Genomic DNA, 14,685 nt, shown 5'->3' with positions numbered 1-14,685 from the left:
AATGGAGTTATCTATCTACTTACCTCTGCCTTGGGGAAAGAGTGAATTCCATCTTGTGTAGCTGAGTTCTCAGCTCCCGAATTAGACGAATCCCCAAAATGGTAGGTTTGAATCGGCGACCTGACCACTCGCACCCATACAAATCAAAGGACTGCCCTCAATGGCAAGAGTTCCCAACTCACTCAGGATTGAGGTCATGTTACCTATGGTCATCCTAGTGAAGTGAAATCTCTGTCATGAACAGTGTTATATAACGAGACGTTAACACTTCGTGGTTCGGTCTTATACAAACTCTTTGTATAGGATGCCCCCGTTCGCATGTCCCCGACACGAATGATCAGGATTAGACCATCTGTGACAAGTCACAACACTTGTGACCATTTCACAAAGCGGGTCGTATCTCGTAGCGTTACCAGGATAAGGTTTCCCTCCTACATTCATATACTACAGACCATTTTGGTTATCACTCAAGACATGATCCACTTGTATATCATCTTATACATGGCTAAGTCACATACAGATAACCAGGGATTTTATGTTTATTGGTTTGTGGTAAAGCAAATAAAACAAGCAACTGAGCAAAAATACAAGATGTGAAGTAAATATCATATATTAACAACACAAACGTTCGTACAAACTGTTTACAAACTACAGGACACGATACTTTAGGGCATCAACCCCAACAATCTCCCACTTGTCCTAAAGCAAAATGGGGTGTATAATAAACTAGGGCATAAAAGCCCAGTACAAGAAAATCTCCCACTTGCCCTAGTCCGGCCGCAGGCGATCCTGTAGACTCATGCTCTGTAGGTGACTTTCAAATACTGTAGCCATGAGAGCCTTCGTAAATGGGTCAGCAACATTAAAATGGCCTAGGTTAGACTGATACCTACTGACTATGCCCACAGCGTAGCAGATGTCTAGACAAGTACAGAGTATCACGTACATCAAACTGCCAAGGGCAGACGCATATGGGACCCATCTCATCTTTTTAACCTCTTGAGGCATCTTAGGTCACATGTCCTTAGAAAAAGTGACTCCATGCCTAAACAGCAGTAGGCCCCTCTCGAAGTCCTGCATCGATTACTTGAGCAACATTTTGTCAATGTACGATGCCTGAGACAGTGCTAGCACTTTGTTCATACGATCCCGAAAGATTTGTATATCTAGAACAAACTGAGCCTCTCCCAAATATTTTATTTGGAATTGAGTCGCTAGCTAGTTCTTAACTGCAGTCAGTAGACCTACATCATTCCCAAAGAGTAGGATATCGTCTATGTACAACACTAAGAAGACTACTGAAGCGTTGATGATCTTCTTGTAACACAAGGTTCATCAACATTTTGGTCAAAGCCATACGACTTGATCGCAGTATCAAACCATATGTTCCATGATTGAGACGTCTGTTTCAGTCCATAAATGGACTGATTCAGTTTGCAAACCTTTTGCTCTTGACCTTAGGCTATGAATCCCTCGAGTTGCACCATGTAAATGGTCTCCTCAAGATTGCCATTCAGAAAGATCGTCTTGACGTCCATTTTCCATATCTCATAATTATAATAAGTTGCATGGACAGGAGGATGCGGATCGACTTTAACATGGCAGCAAGCAAGAAAGTCTCCTCATAGTCGACTCTCTCTACCTGGGTATAACCCTTTGTCACAAGTCGAGCCTTGAAGGTCTATACCTTCCCATCAGCACCCCGTTTGCGCTTGTAGATCCATTTACAACATATAGGTCTTACCCCATCAGGATGATCTATAAGATCCCATATTGAGTTGAAATCGACTCCATCTCGAGATCCATGGCCTTGACCCATTCATCTCGGTCAACATTCTCCATTGCCTTCTTATAAGACAACGGATCCTCAACGTCGCCATCTACTACCATAGCAAGGATTTTCGTGAAACCCAGATAGCGAACAGGTGGGTTCGCAACCCTCCCACTACGTGGAGGTTCCCTCAACTCTTGAGGTGGAACCAACCTACTGAATGAACTCCCATCAACACTCTTGTTGATGTAGCAGGCTCTTCAACAATTCTTGTTGATGTAGCAGGCTCTTCAACAATTCTTGTTGATGTAGCAGGCTCTTCAACAATTCTTGTTGAAGTTTCAGTAGTTTTATTGGAAAGCTCACGCAACACGACTTTGCTTCGTGGACTGTGCTCCCTTATATGATCCTCCTCTAGGAAAGTAGCGTTTGTTGAAACGAACACCCTATTTTCCATCGGATCATAAAAATAACCCCCCCGTGTACCTTTAGGGTAGCTTACAAAAAGGCATAACCTCGACCGTGGTTCCAACTTCTTGGGATTAGCCTCAAGCACATGTGCAGGGCAACCCCAAATACGGAAGTGACATAAACTAGCTTTATGTTCGTTCTACAACCTCAGAGGTGTTCTTGCAACACTCCTGGAGGGAACACAGTTAAGTATGTATAACGTAGTCTCCACTGCGAAACCCCAAAACGAGTCTGGTAAGGAAGTGTAACTCATTATCGAGTGAACCATGTCTAACAAGGTTCTATTTCTCCTCTCCGCTACACCAGTTTGCTAAGGTGTACCCGGCACTGAGAGTTGGGAAATGATTTCATCTTCTATCAACTAATCCTAGAATGTCGAGTCCAAAAACTCTCCACCTCTTTTCGATCAAAGTGTTTTAATCCATCTATCCAATGCGTTTTCAACTTCAGCCTTGAACTCTTTGAACTTTTCAAATGATTCAAACTTTCGTTGCATAAGATAAACATACCCATACCTTGAGTAATCATCAGTAAAACTGATAAAATACTCATAGCCACCTCGGGCTCGCACATTCATAGGACCATAAAGATCAGAATGTACTAACTCAAGAGGCTCTTTGGCTCTATAACCTTTTCCAGTAAAAGGTCGTTTAGTCATCTTATCCTCAAGGCAAGATTCACAACTGGTAAATAATTTTCTTCTAACTCATTTAGAAGTTCATTCTTTACCAATCTCTCAATCCTATTGAGATTGATGTGCCCTAAACGAAGATGCCAAAATTGGGCATTTTCTTTTGGAGAAATTCGTCGATGTTTTGATTGAGTTACGGCAGTTCTAAACATTTCAGAATTATGGAAGGAACTAATGGCTAACGGCCTTAGCACATATAAATTTGATTCTAGATTTGTTGTGCAAATAAAAACACCATCTTTATGAATAAACACTTTATCCACATTAAAAGAGATAGTATATTTACATTGCAATAAACACTTTACAGAAATTAGTTTCCTCTTTAGTTCTGGAACAATATATACATCATTTAAAATAAGAAACCTATTATGTAAAGCTAACTGGAGTCCTCCCACTGCCACAACTGAGATGACGTGCCCGGTGCCTACTTGTATCATCATCTCATCAGCCTCCAACTGTCACCAAGATTTAATCCCTTGAAAAGAAGAACAAACATGGTTAGTGGTGCCCGAATCAATTATCTAGGCAGAATCATCATTCTCCACTAAACAAGTTTCAAGAACAAGTAAATCACATTTACCTTTATCAGCCTTGGTTGGTTTCTTATCTTTCAGATACCGAGGACAGTTCCTCTTCCAGTGTCCATCTTGGTTGCAGTGGAAACACTTTCCCTTAGTAACCTGTGGACGCCTCCTTGGGGTGACAGGCGGTAGGTTAGCAGGTGCCTTCCCTTTTCCCTTACCACTCTTCTTCTTCTTCCCCTTTGCAGAGTTAGAAGTAGAAGGTGCAGACTCCGTTCCTAAGGTCAAACCTCTATGAAACGTCCTGGAGGATGAAGCAACATTTGCCTCGCCCTTGTTCCTCTCCTTACTTTTCAGTAAAGATTGGTAGGTCTGCAACTCGTTGAGGAATGTTGTAAAGTTATATTTCACTTTGTTAAAAATCACATTGCTAACAAACTGCAGGAAGCTCTCCGGCAAAGAATGCAGGATTATGCTAACCTGGCTGCCCTCATCGATAGTAGACCCATTCAACTCCGCCACATTAAAGTGGACCATCATGTTTAGCACATGTTCATGAACAGAGGTGCCTTCTTCCATCTTGGAGTTGAATATGTATTTAAGAGCCTCATGCATAAGCTGTTCAGACGGTTGTCCAAACATCCCCCGCAGGGACTCCATGATCTCACGCACTGAGACCATAGGCTCATGTTTCTTGGCCAAGACTTCAGAAAGACTTGCCAAGATGTAGGCTCAGACCTTCTCATTCGCCCTTGTCCATCGCTCGTATACCTTTCAAACATTTCGAGCGACATTAGGAGCTGGAATAGAAGGGCAAGCCTCCGTGGGAGCGAACATGAGATCCTTAATGATCAAGATCGTCGTGATCATGTGTTTCCAAGTTGCGAAATTATCGCCAGTAAGTTTTTTGGCGCTTAGTTGGTTGTTGCCATTTTGAAAAAGTTGTTGAAAATAAGAACAAAACTTTATTAGATTTTACTAAACCACTTTTAAACCAATCAGTTTTGCAAATCAGTTTCAAGTACCCTAAGATATAGAATTTTATTTTGCAATGATGCCCCAGTGAGGTAAGATAAACGTCACCGGTGGAGTGATCAGTTGCCCCTTCGTTGGGATGAGACATTCTCAACCATTAGGCAGAACCAACTCCTGGAACTGAACCTAACAGCCACCATTTTTTGATCCATAACTGTTAACCTTTAACAATTCCGTGTAAATATAACTCCTCACTTTCGGTGCCAGAGTCCCGCCCTAATGAGCCCATCGTAGGAAAGAAGCAGATTAGGACAAGAGATTAAGTTACCTTATCCTCTAACAAGAGATAAAATAAAGAAACACGCAAAACTGCCATCCTTTAGGGCGACACTCCTAGGGTATCTCAAGGCGATGCGCTGTAACTTTATTCAACCTAACGAGGGAGACTGAGAGATATGTTGTCACACTTCCCACTCCCATTTACTATGAACATTCTCTCCGTCCACTTTAATATTGACCTACCCAAACACCATCTATTAGGGGGACACGCCAAAGGATCCACGAGGCCGAGGGTAGATCTCACGGTGTGGACTATTTAGGAGAAAAGTGAAAGGTTTAAGTGAAGCATCTCATGCCCCAAGTGCCTCCCACTAAATGTTCTACCTAGGGTTCATTAACCTAGACAATCTGGTTACTAATTTTTGTCTAAGTCGTCTTTTTAAATTCTGCTAATAAACAACGTTTGTCTATGAAATATGAACAAGTTCAAGCAGTCAAATTTAAACACTTTAATGGATTGTCCTTAACTTGCATGCATGCATCAAATCAATCTAATTCACCTTTCAGAGTAACTTCATGTTAGCTTTAAGGCTTCAATCAAACCAAGTATTTTGATGATAACAAACTCACATTTTTTGTACTAACATTTTCAATGTTTCAGATTCCGTACCTTGTAGAGCTCGGAAAGACGATTCCAACACAATTTGAATCGCTCAAATCAGAGTTCAAACGAGAAAGTTATAAGCAAAAGAAGATTGGAGAGGAAATCCAACGTGGCAGTGACACGTGGCACCTTGTTGACGTGGCACAAAAATGGTCCATATTGATGACGTGGTGGATGATGTGATGCTCCAATCGGTCACTTTTTTCTAACGTGGCGATGATGTGGCACATGATGTGGCAGTGACGTGGCGACCATGGACGAATGAGATAATGACAAGTGGCGGTCACCCAGCTTCACGCGCAGTCGCGCGTGCGCGCCGCACGTGCCTGCAGTTTCTTCACAGAATGCGGCGTGTGACGCTCAATCTCCTCCCCTGTGTGCGTGGTACTCATATCATCTGGCTATTTTTTATATTCATTTTTATTTTCTTATTTTTCTTTAATTTCCTGATCCAATTTTCTCCAAATTCTCACCAAATTTCAGCCTTTTCAAATTTGATTTCCTTCCTAAATTTTCATCCTTCAAATCCTTTTATTCTCCAAATCTCAATAATTCCAATCTTTCAAATTCCTTTTCAAATCCTTTCCTTTTCTATTTTTATTCAATCTCCACCCTTCATTTGCAATCATATCCAATGGCCAAAATTTATCCCCCTCGCCTATAAATTCAACTTGATTTTACTCTTCATATACACGCACCAAAAGCTATCAAGTCTTAAGCTCTCAATTATCTCTACTCTCAAATTCTTGTTCTCCTTGCTCCTAAATTGGCCTAGAGTTATTTTTGTGAGTTTTTTTCTAAGTGCTCAACTTGTGCATTTAGTCTTCAAGAGGTAATATTGTGAGGTTTTCTTTTAATTTTTGGAAATTGTATTAAGGTGTGGGTACACCTTGGGTTGTGAGAAAAAGGAAGTGGTTTGATCCTGAACCAGTAAAAAGGATCTTGGATTTCTCTTTAGCCTAGGAAAAAGAGGGTCGTGTGTCGGTTTAGTCCTCACCTGCAAGAGGATCACTTAGTGAAACACCCAAGAAGGAGTCTTGAAGAGTGGAGTAGGCAATTTGCCGAACCACTATAATTCCCGGTGTTTTCTCTTCCACTCTCTTTTATTTCTTGTTTTCAAATTTTTTGCTTCTTGTCTTAGTTATTTTTTTAATCTTTCCAAATTGCATGATTTAATTTTTAGTGTGTTATTTAAATTTATCCTTGATTAAATTGTCTTTAAATTTGAAGTTATCATAGCTTGCATGATTTAAGTTTTGTCTTGCATAAATTTTCTTTAATCAAATTAGTGGGTTAACTTTATTGAGCATTGTTTGAAGATAAAATTATTTTTTAAAAAAATTGGTAGTCAACCCTATTCACCCCCCTCTAGTGTTGCCTTTAGATCCTACAATTGGTATCAGAGCAGGTAGCTCGGTTTTCTTATTTCAAAAAGGTTTTGTATTTTTTTTCTTGATTTTACATTCTGTTTTTTAATCTTATTAAATCTGGAATTTTTCTAATTTTTGCAAAAAGTTTGAAAATTTGAGTTTTAAAAGCTGTTTTCATTAGAATTTTTTTGTCTTGAAAATTGGTTATTAAAACCTTTTTTTTTTCTCTACTTCTTAATCTTTGAAATCTTTTTGATTAAAATCTAAATTTTGGAAAAGTATTTCTCTTTACAAAAATAAATATTATATTCTCTTCCTCTTTCGAAAAACTTAATTGTTCGAGCTTATGGCAACTACTGGAATAAATGGGTATGGTGAAGGTCAATCTACCACTAGGCCACCTTTGTTTGATGGAAATAATTATGCATGGTGGAAAACTAGGATGAGAATTTATTTGATTTCTATTGACTATAATCTATGGGAAATTGTTTTTAATGGTCCTTTAATTCCTACTAAGATAGTTGATAATAAAAATATTCCTAAGGAAGAAAAAGAGTTTAATGATGAAGATAAAAAGAAGTTTTCTATTAATGCTAAAGCCATGAACTGTCTGTTTTGTGCTTTATGTCCTGATGAGTTTAATCGAGTCTCTGCATGTAATTCTGCTAAAGAAATTTGGGATATGCTTGAAGTAACTCATGAAGGAACTAATCAAGTTAAAGAGTCAAAGATTAGCATGTTAGTTCATAATTATGAATTGTTTAAAATGGATGCAAATGAAACTATATCTGAAATGTTTACTAGGTTCACGAATATTGTTAATGCTTTGATAGGATTAGGAAAATCTTATGCCACCTCTGAAAATGTGAGAAAAATTCTTAGATCATTGCCTAAGAGTTGGGAAGCTAAGGTGACGGCGATCTAAGAAGCAAAAGACCTCTCAAAACTTCCACTGAAGGAGCTCGTTGGATCTCTTATGACACATGAGATAATCATGAAGGCCAATGTGGAAGAAGATGTCAAAAAGAAGAAGAGCCTAGCATTAAAGTCCACTCAAGTCAAAAGGACTCTGAAACTGAAGGTAAACTAAATGATGAGAAGTTCGCTTACTTGATCAAGAAGTTCAAAATACATTTTAGGAAAAGGAACTTCTCAAAGAAAGTCAACAATCAAGAAGGCAAAGGAGAAAAGAGCAACAGAGATACAATCATCTGTTATGAATGCAAAAAGCCTGGACACGTGAAGTGGGACTGTCCTCAAAGGAAAGCCATTTCAAAGAAGAGCAGGAAGGCCATGAAAGCTACTTGGGACGAAAGCGATGAAAGCGAATCTGAAAGCGAGGAAGAAGTAGCAAATCTGTGCGTTATGGCTTTTGGAGACGACGATGATGAGATAAGTCCTGAAAACCTTACTTTTGATGAGCTCATTGATGCATATAATGAAGTTAAAATTGAATTTGAAAAACTAGGTTGCAAATATATGTCTCTTAGGAAGAAAAACGCTAAATTAGCTCTTGAAAATAATAATTTATTAATTAAGCTAGATAATCTAAACGAGAAAAATGAGACATTAGGAAAAGATCTAGATTTATCTAAATCAAATTTGCATGCTTTAAAAGAAAAGTATAAATTATTAGAAAATAAAAATGAAGATATTTCAGCTACTCTTTTAAAGTTTACAAATGGGAAAAAGAATTTAGATATCATGATGGGTAAGCAACAATGCATATTTGATAAAAGTGGCTTAGATTATAAACCTCACCAAAAACAAAAGAAATTTACAAACTACTTTGTCAAAGAAGGTTCTATTATTTGTCATGCATGTGGAAAACATGGTAATAAAGCTTATGCATGCAATTTAAGAAAAATCAATATTATGAATGAAAAGAGATGGATTCCTAAATTTTTGTTAACTAACCCCCAAGGACCCAAACAAATTTGGGTACCTAAGGTTACATCTTGAGAATTAATTCTCTCAGGTATGTTTGAGATCCATAAAGAATAAGTAGTACTTGGGCAGTAGATGTTCAAAACATATGACTGGGGACCACACAAAATTCACATACCAAGAAAAGAAAGATGGAGGATACGTTACCTTCGGTAACAATAAAAAGGGTAAGATTGTTGGTAAAGGTAATAATAGTAACGGTTCGAATTTTCTTATTGAAAATGTTTTGTTGGTTGATAGTTTAAAGCATGATTTATTAAGTATTAGTCAATTATGTGATAAAGGATATAGAGTAATTTTTAGTGATAAAAATTGTACAATAGAAAATGCATGTGATGAAAAAGTTCTGTTTGTAGGAAATAGAGATAAAAATGTTTATACTATTGATCTATTAGATTGTCCTATAGTAGAAAATAAATGTTTATCTACATTGCTTGAAGATTTGTGGTTATGGCATAGAAGGTTAGGTCATGCTAGCATGCATTTAATTTCAAATATTTCTAAGAAATCCCTTGTTAGAGGTCTTCCAAAATTAAACTTTGAAAAAAATAAAGTTTGTGATGCTTATCAAATGGATAAACAAACTAAGTCTTCTTTCAAATCAAAGAAAATGGTTTCAACTTCTAGACCTTTGCTATTGTTACATATGGACCTTTTTGGACCTATTAGAGTTGCAAGTCTAAATGGAAAACATTATGCGTTTGTTACAGTTAATGATTTTTCAAGATTTACTTAGGTTTTATTTTTATCTCATAAGAATGAAGCTTTAAAATCTTTTATTAGCTTTTCAAAAAGAATTCAAAATGAAAAAAGGTTTATGATTTTGAAAATTAGAAGTGATAATGGAGGAGAATTTGAAAATGCTTCTTTTCAAAATTTTTGTGAAGAAAATGGAATTTCTCATGATTTTTCCTCTCCAAAACACCTCAATAAAATGGTGTTGTAGAAAGGAAAAATCGATCTTTACAAGAATTAGTTACCTCCATGCTTAATGAAAATGATCTTTTTAGGTTGAAGCTGTTAATACTGCATCTTATTTAATGAATCGTGTTTTAATAAGACGTGTTTTAGATAAAACTCCTTATGAGCTTTTTAATTAAATTCCAAATATTAGCTATTTCAAAGTCTTTGGTTGCAAATGTTTTATTTTGAAAGACAAAGGGAAACTTGGAAAGTTTGAGTCAAAATGGACATTGGCATATTCTTAGGATATTCTACATGTAGTAAAGCATATAGAGTTTTTAATAAAAGAACTCATGTACTTGAAGAATCAATGAATGTTGTTTTTGATGAAACACATGTTGCCACTAATAAAATTTCTGCTAGTGATGAATTAGAAATACCTGTTGAAGATCTTAGTATTAAAGATAGGGAAGCAGTATCAAATGAATCTCAGAAAGAGCCAGAAAAATCCCTCCCTCAGGATTGGAGATTCTCCACTCACCATCCTCAAGAGTTAATAATAGGTGATGTATCTCAAGGGAATTTTCTAAGTGTATGCATAGTGAGTTTGAAATGAGCATGATGGGAGAACTTAAATTCTTCCTTGGGCTTCAAATTAATCAACTTGAAGATGGAACCTTCATAAATCAAGAGAAGTACATAAGGGATCTACTCAAAAAGTTTAAGTTCGATAATGCAAAAGTAGCAAAGACCCCGATGAGTACCACTACAAAGCTTGATAAGGATGAAAAAGGTAAAAACGTAAATATTAAAGCTTATAGAGGTATGATCGGATCCTTGCTTTACTTAACTGCGAGTGGGCCTGATATTATGTTTAGTGTATGCATGTGTGCTAGATTTCAATCATGTCCTAAAGAATCGCACTTGCATGTTGTAAAAAGAATTTTTAAATATTTTCTTGGTACTGTTGATTTAGGCTTATGGTATCCTAAAAATGCATCTTTAGATTTGATTGTATATTCTGATACTGATTTTACTGGTAGTCTAACTGATAGAAAAAGTACTAGTGGAACATGTCATTTTCTAGGTAGTTCTTTAGTATCTTGGTATAGTAAAAAGCAAAATTCTGTTGCATTATCTACCACTGAGGCTGAATATATTGCTGTTGCTAGTTGTTGTTCTCAAGTTTTATGGATGAAACAAACGTTGCGTGATTTTGGTTTAAATTTTGAACAAGTACCAGTCTTTTGTGATAATACCAGTTTAATTAATTTAACTAAAAATCTCATTCAACATTCTAGAACAAAGCATATAGATATTAGACATCATTTTCTTCGAGTGCATGTACAAAATAAGAATATTGTCATTAATTATGTCAATACTGAGAACCAGGTAGCAGATATTCATACAAAGGTATTAAATGAAGAAGCCTTTTGTAAAAATAGACTTGCACTTGGTATTATTAGAATTTCCTAATTATGTTTGATAGGGGGAGCATTACTCATATTTCTATGAATTTATATGTTATAATTTATTAAGGGGGAGCATTATTTGTATGATGAAGGCGGAGAAAAAATCATTTGTATATCTTTTTGTTGATAACAAAAAGAGGAAAAGTATTTTAGTATTATGGTGGTTTGTCATCACCAAAAAGGGGGAGATTGTTAGCTTTAGGACTTCAATCAAACCAAGTATTTTGATGATAACACACTTAGATTGTTTGTACTAACATTTTCAGTGTTTCAGAGTCACTATCTTGTAGAGCTCGGAAAAACGATTCCAACACAATTTGAATCGCTCAAATCGGAGTTCAAACGAGAAAGTTATAAGCAAAAGAAGATTGGAGAGGAAATCCAACGTGCCAGTGACACGTGGCACCTTGCTGACGTGGCACAAAAACAGTCCATATTGATGACGTGACAGTGACGTGGTGGATGACGTGACACTCCAATCGATCACTTTTTGCTGACGTGGCAACCATGGACGAATGAGATAATGACAAGTGATGGTCACCCAGCTTCACGCGTGTGCGCCGCACGTGCCTGCGGTTTCTTCACAGAATGTGATGTGTGACGTTCAATCACCTCCCCTATGCGCGTGGTTCTTATATCATCCAGCTATTTTTTATTTTCTTATTTTTCTTTAATTTTCTGATCCAATTTTCTCCAAATTCTCACCAAATTTCAGCCTTTTCAAATTTGATTTCCTTCCTAAATTTTCATTCTTCAAATCCTTTTTATTCTCCAAATCTCAATAATTTCAATCTTTCAAATTCCTTTTCAAATCCTTTCTTTTTCTATTTTTATTCAATCTCCACCCTTCATTTGTAATCATATCCAATGGCCAAAATTTATCCCCCTCGCCTATAAATTCGACTTGATTTTACTCTTCATATACACACACCAAAAGCTATCAAGTCTTAAGCTCTCAATTCTCTCTACTCTCAAATTCTTGTCCTCCTTGCTCCTAAATTGGCCTAGAGTTATTTTTGTAAGCTTTTTTCTAAGTGCTCAACTTGTGTATTTAGTCTTCAAGAGGTAGTATTGTGAGGTTTTCTTTTAATTTTTGGGAATTGTATTAAGGTGTGGATACACCTTGGGTTGTGAGAAAAAGAAAGTGGTTTGATCCTGAACCAGTAAAAAGGATCTTGGGTTTCTCTTTAGCCTAGGAAAAAGAGGGTCGTGTGTCGGATTGGTCCTCACCTACAAGAGGATCACTTAGTGAAACACCCAAGAAGGAGTCTTGGAGAGTGGAGTAGGCAATTTGTCGAACCACTATAATTCCCGGTGTTTTCTCTTCCTCTCTCTCTTTTATTTCTTGTTTTCAAATTTTTTACTTCTTGTCTTAGTTTTTTTTTTTTAATCTTTCCAAATTGCATGATTTAATTTTTAGTGTGTTATTTAAATTTATCCTTGATTAAATTATCTTTAAATTTTAAGTTATCATAGCTTGCATGATTTAAGTTTTGTCTTGCATAAATTTTCTTTAATCAAATTAGTGGGTTAACTTTATTGAGCATTGTTTGAAGATAAAATTATTTAAAAAAAAAAAAAATTGGTAGTCAACCCTATTCACCCCCTCTAGTGTTTCCTTTAGATCCTACAGTTCCCAGGTAGGGGTGTTACATTTCCATCAACTTAAATACCCCAGCCTAGACAGAACCCGCCTTAGACAAAAGGCCCCTTATAGATAGATTTGCTACACTTTAACCTTTTCTTAGCCAATTTAATCCTATTAATCTGATTAAAAGATTAAAGTCTTAGGGTTGCTAATCGTATTAGAACCGTGATCTTAGATCTATGTTATCCAAGTTTTAAACACTTTAAAACCATGAATTAAACCTAAGTGAGCATGCATGTCTTTCTTATTTCTTTTAGTTCTAATTTCTCTTTAACTTTTATAAAGAAACAACTAAAACATTGCGCACAACGAGGTGTTTATATAATTTATAAAGAAACCTATGTGTCATGCTTCATGCAATGTCCGGTCATTAGTATATATAACTTTTATATAACGCGTAACAATCAAGTAAACATGTTATCATTCACCCTTATACTATAACAATTATAATATAAAGATTATGCATGTCAATGCTTTTTATGCATGCATAAATATAACTCTTATATTATATGATGCATGAGCATGCTCTTACATAATTAAATCATGTTTCTCTAAATTATAACAATTACAATAAAGAGATGATGCATGACCATTACATAACCTAAGTGGGATTTACTATATGTGCATACCATATGACATATAAAAAACAAACATCACATGTAATAAATAAAGGATTAATGGACCAGGATGAGCCTTTACAAAAACCAGAATGAAATAACCCTATATATTACACTTTTCATCGAGCAAATCGATTCACAGGCGAACCAGGTCTTGAACTGCCAGGAGGACTCCATCGTGTAGTAAACGCCATAGGTAAACGATCATTCAACGTGCACTAGACGATAGAAGCAAATTAAACAATGGCGTAGACGACAATGAGTCTGCGAAGCCTGATCGTCTATGCAATCGCTTAACGTGGCGATAGGTAAACATACCTTGCACTACTAAGTGATCATTTAGTCAATTACTAAGCGATAAAGCTTGCTGACCTAAACGATCGTCCAGCGCGCGTGCGCGTTAAATAATACGCAAGCATCCATCATCTACACGACCCGATACTCTGTGATCGCGTACCCGATCGTCAATACGATGCGATCAACCCTTGATCGCATATCCCATCGTTTAACTAATTCGTTCAACAGCGATCGCATACACCATCGTTTGTACAATGCGATCGTGTACACCATCGTCTGCACGATACGATCAACCCTTGATCGTCTCCTTCCTCAAAGAATCGCAACGCTTGCACAAATCTTCTTCTTCGAACGACTCAAAACTTCAAACAAACTTTGAATACAAACTCAATAATGATTATTAATGCCCAAAAACGCAAGGCCCTTTACAAACAACCGCAAATGTAAAAGATTTAAATCAAACCGAGGCTAATCATCCACGAAAACATCCATAGCAATTTAACTATTAAACATTGTAGAAATGCACCCACCAAAAACGTAAATGTCATTTCGTTGCAACATATGAAATCGAAGTATCAGAACCTAGCTCTGATACCAATTGAAGGATCACTTACCGAAGAGTTCCATGAGCGTGTTCGGATCGCTCCAATTTCACAGTGACCAAAATATATCAAATATACATTCAAACGCACAGTTATGAAAACAAACAGTAATTATCGGCATGCTATGAACAAGAAAATAACAAGGGAATGAGTTTCCATACCAGTTGAAGACAATTTTCAAACTTCGAAACTCAATGTAGCGGAACCCTCCACCCGATCAACCAACGCCCAGCAGATGAGTCGACTGCAGCAGCACGAACAACCGCAAAATCACGAATGCAACGGGGACGACACCACAAGAAAAGATCCCCGGGTATTCTCGGAGTGAGAACCCAAAGCGTGGTCTTTAGTGAATTTGGTAGAGGAAGGAGGAAGAATAGATCGTGTAGGCGATAAGCAAGTGGGAGGGAAAAGACGCTATCGTATAGCAAGGTGCTTATCGTTTAGGAGAAACTAC

This window comes from Benincasa hispida, chromosome 11 (genome assembly GCF_027475165.1).
Source record: "Benincasa hispida cultivar pf3 chromosome 11, pf3_genome.v1.1, whole genome shotgun sequence".
NCBI classification, from domain to species: domain Eukaryota; kingdom Viridiplantae; phylum Streptophyta; class Magnoliopsida; order Cucurbitales; family Cucurbitaceae; genus Benincasa; species Benincasa hispida.
This window is presented reverse-complemented; position numbering follows the sequence as displayed.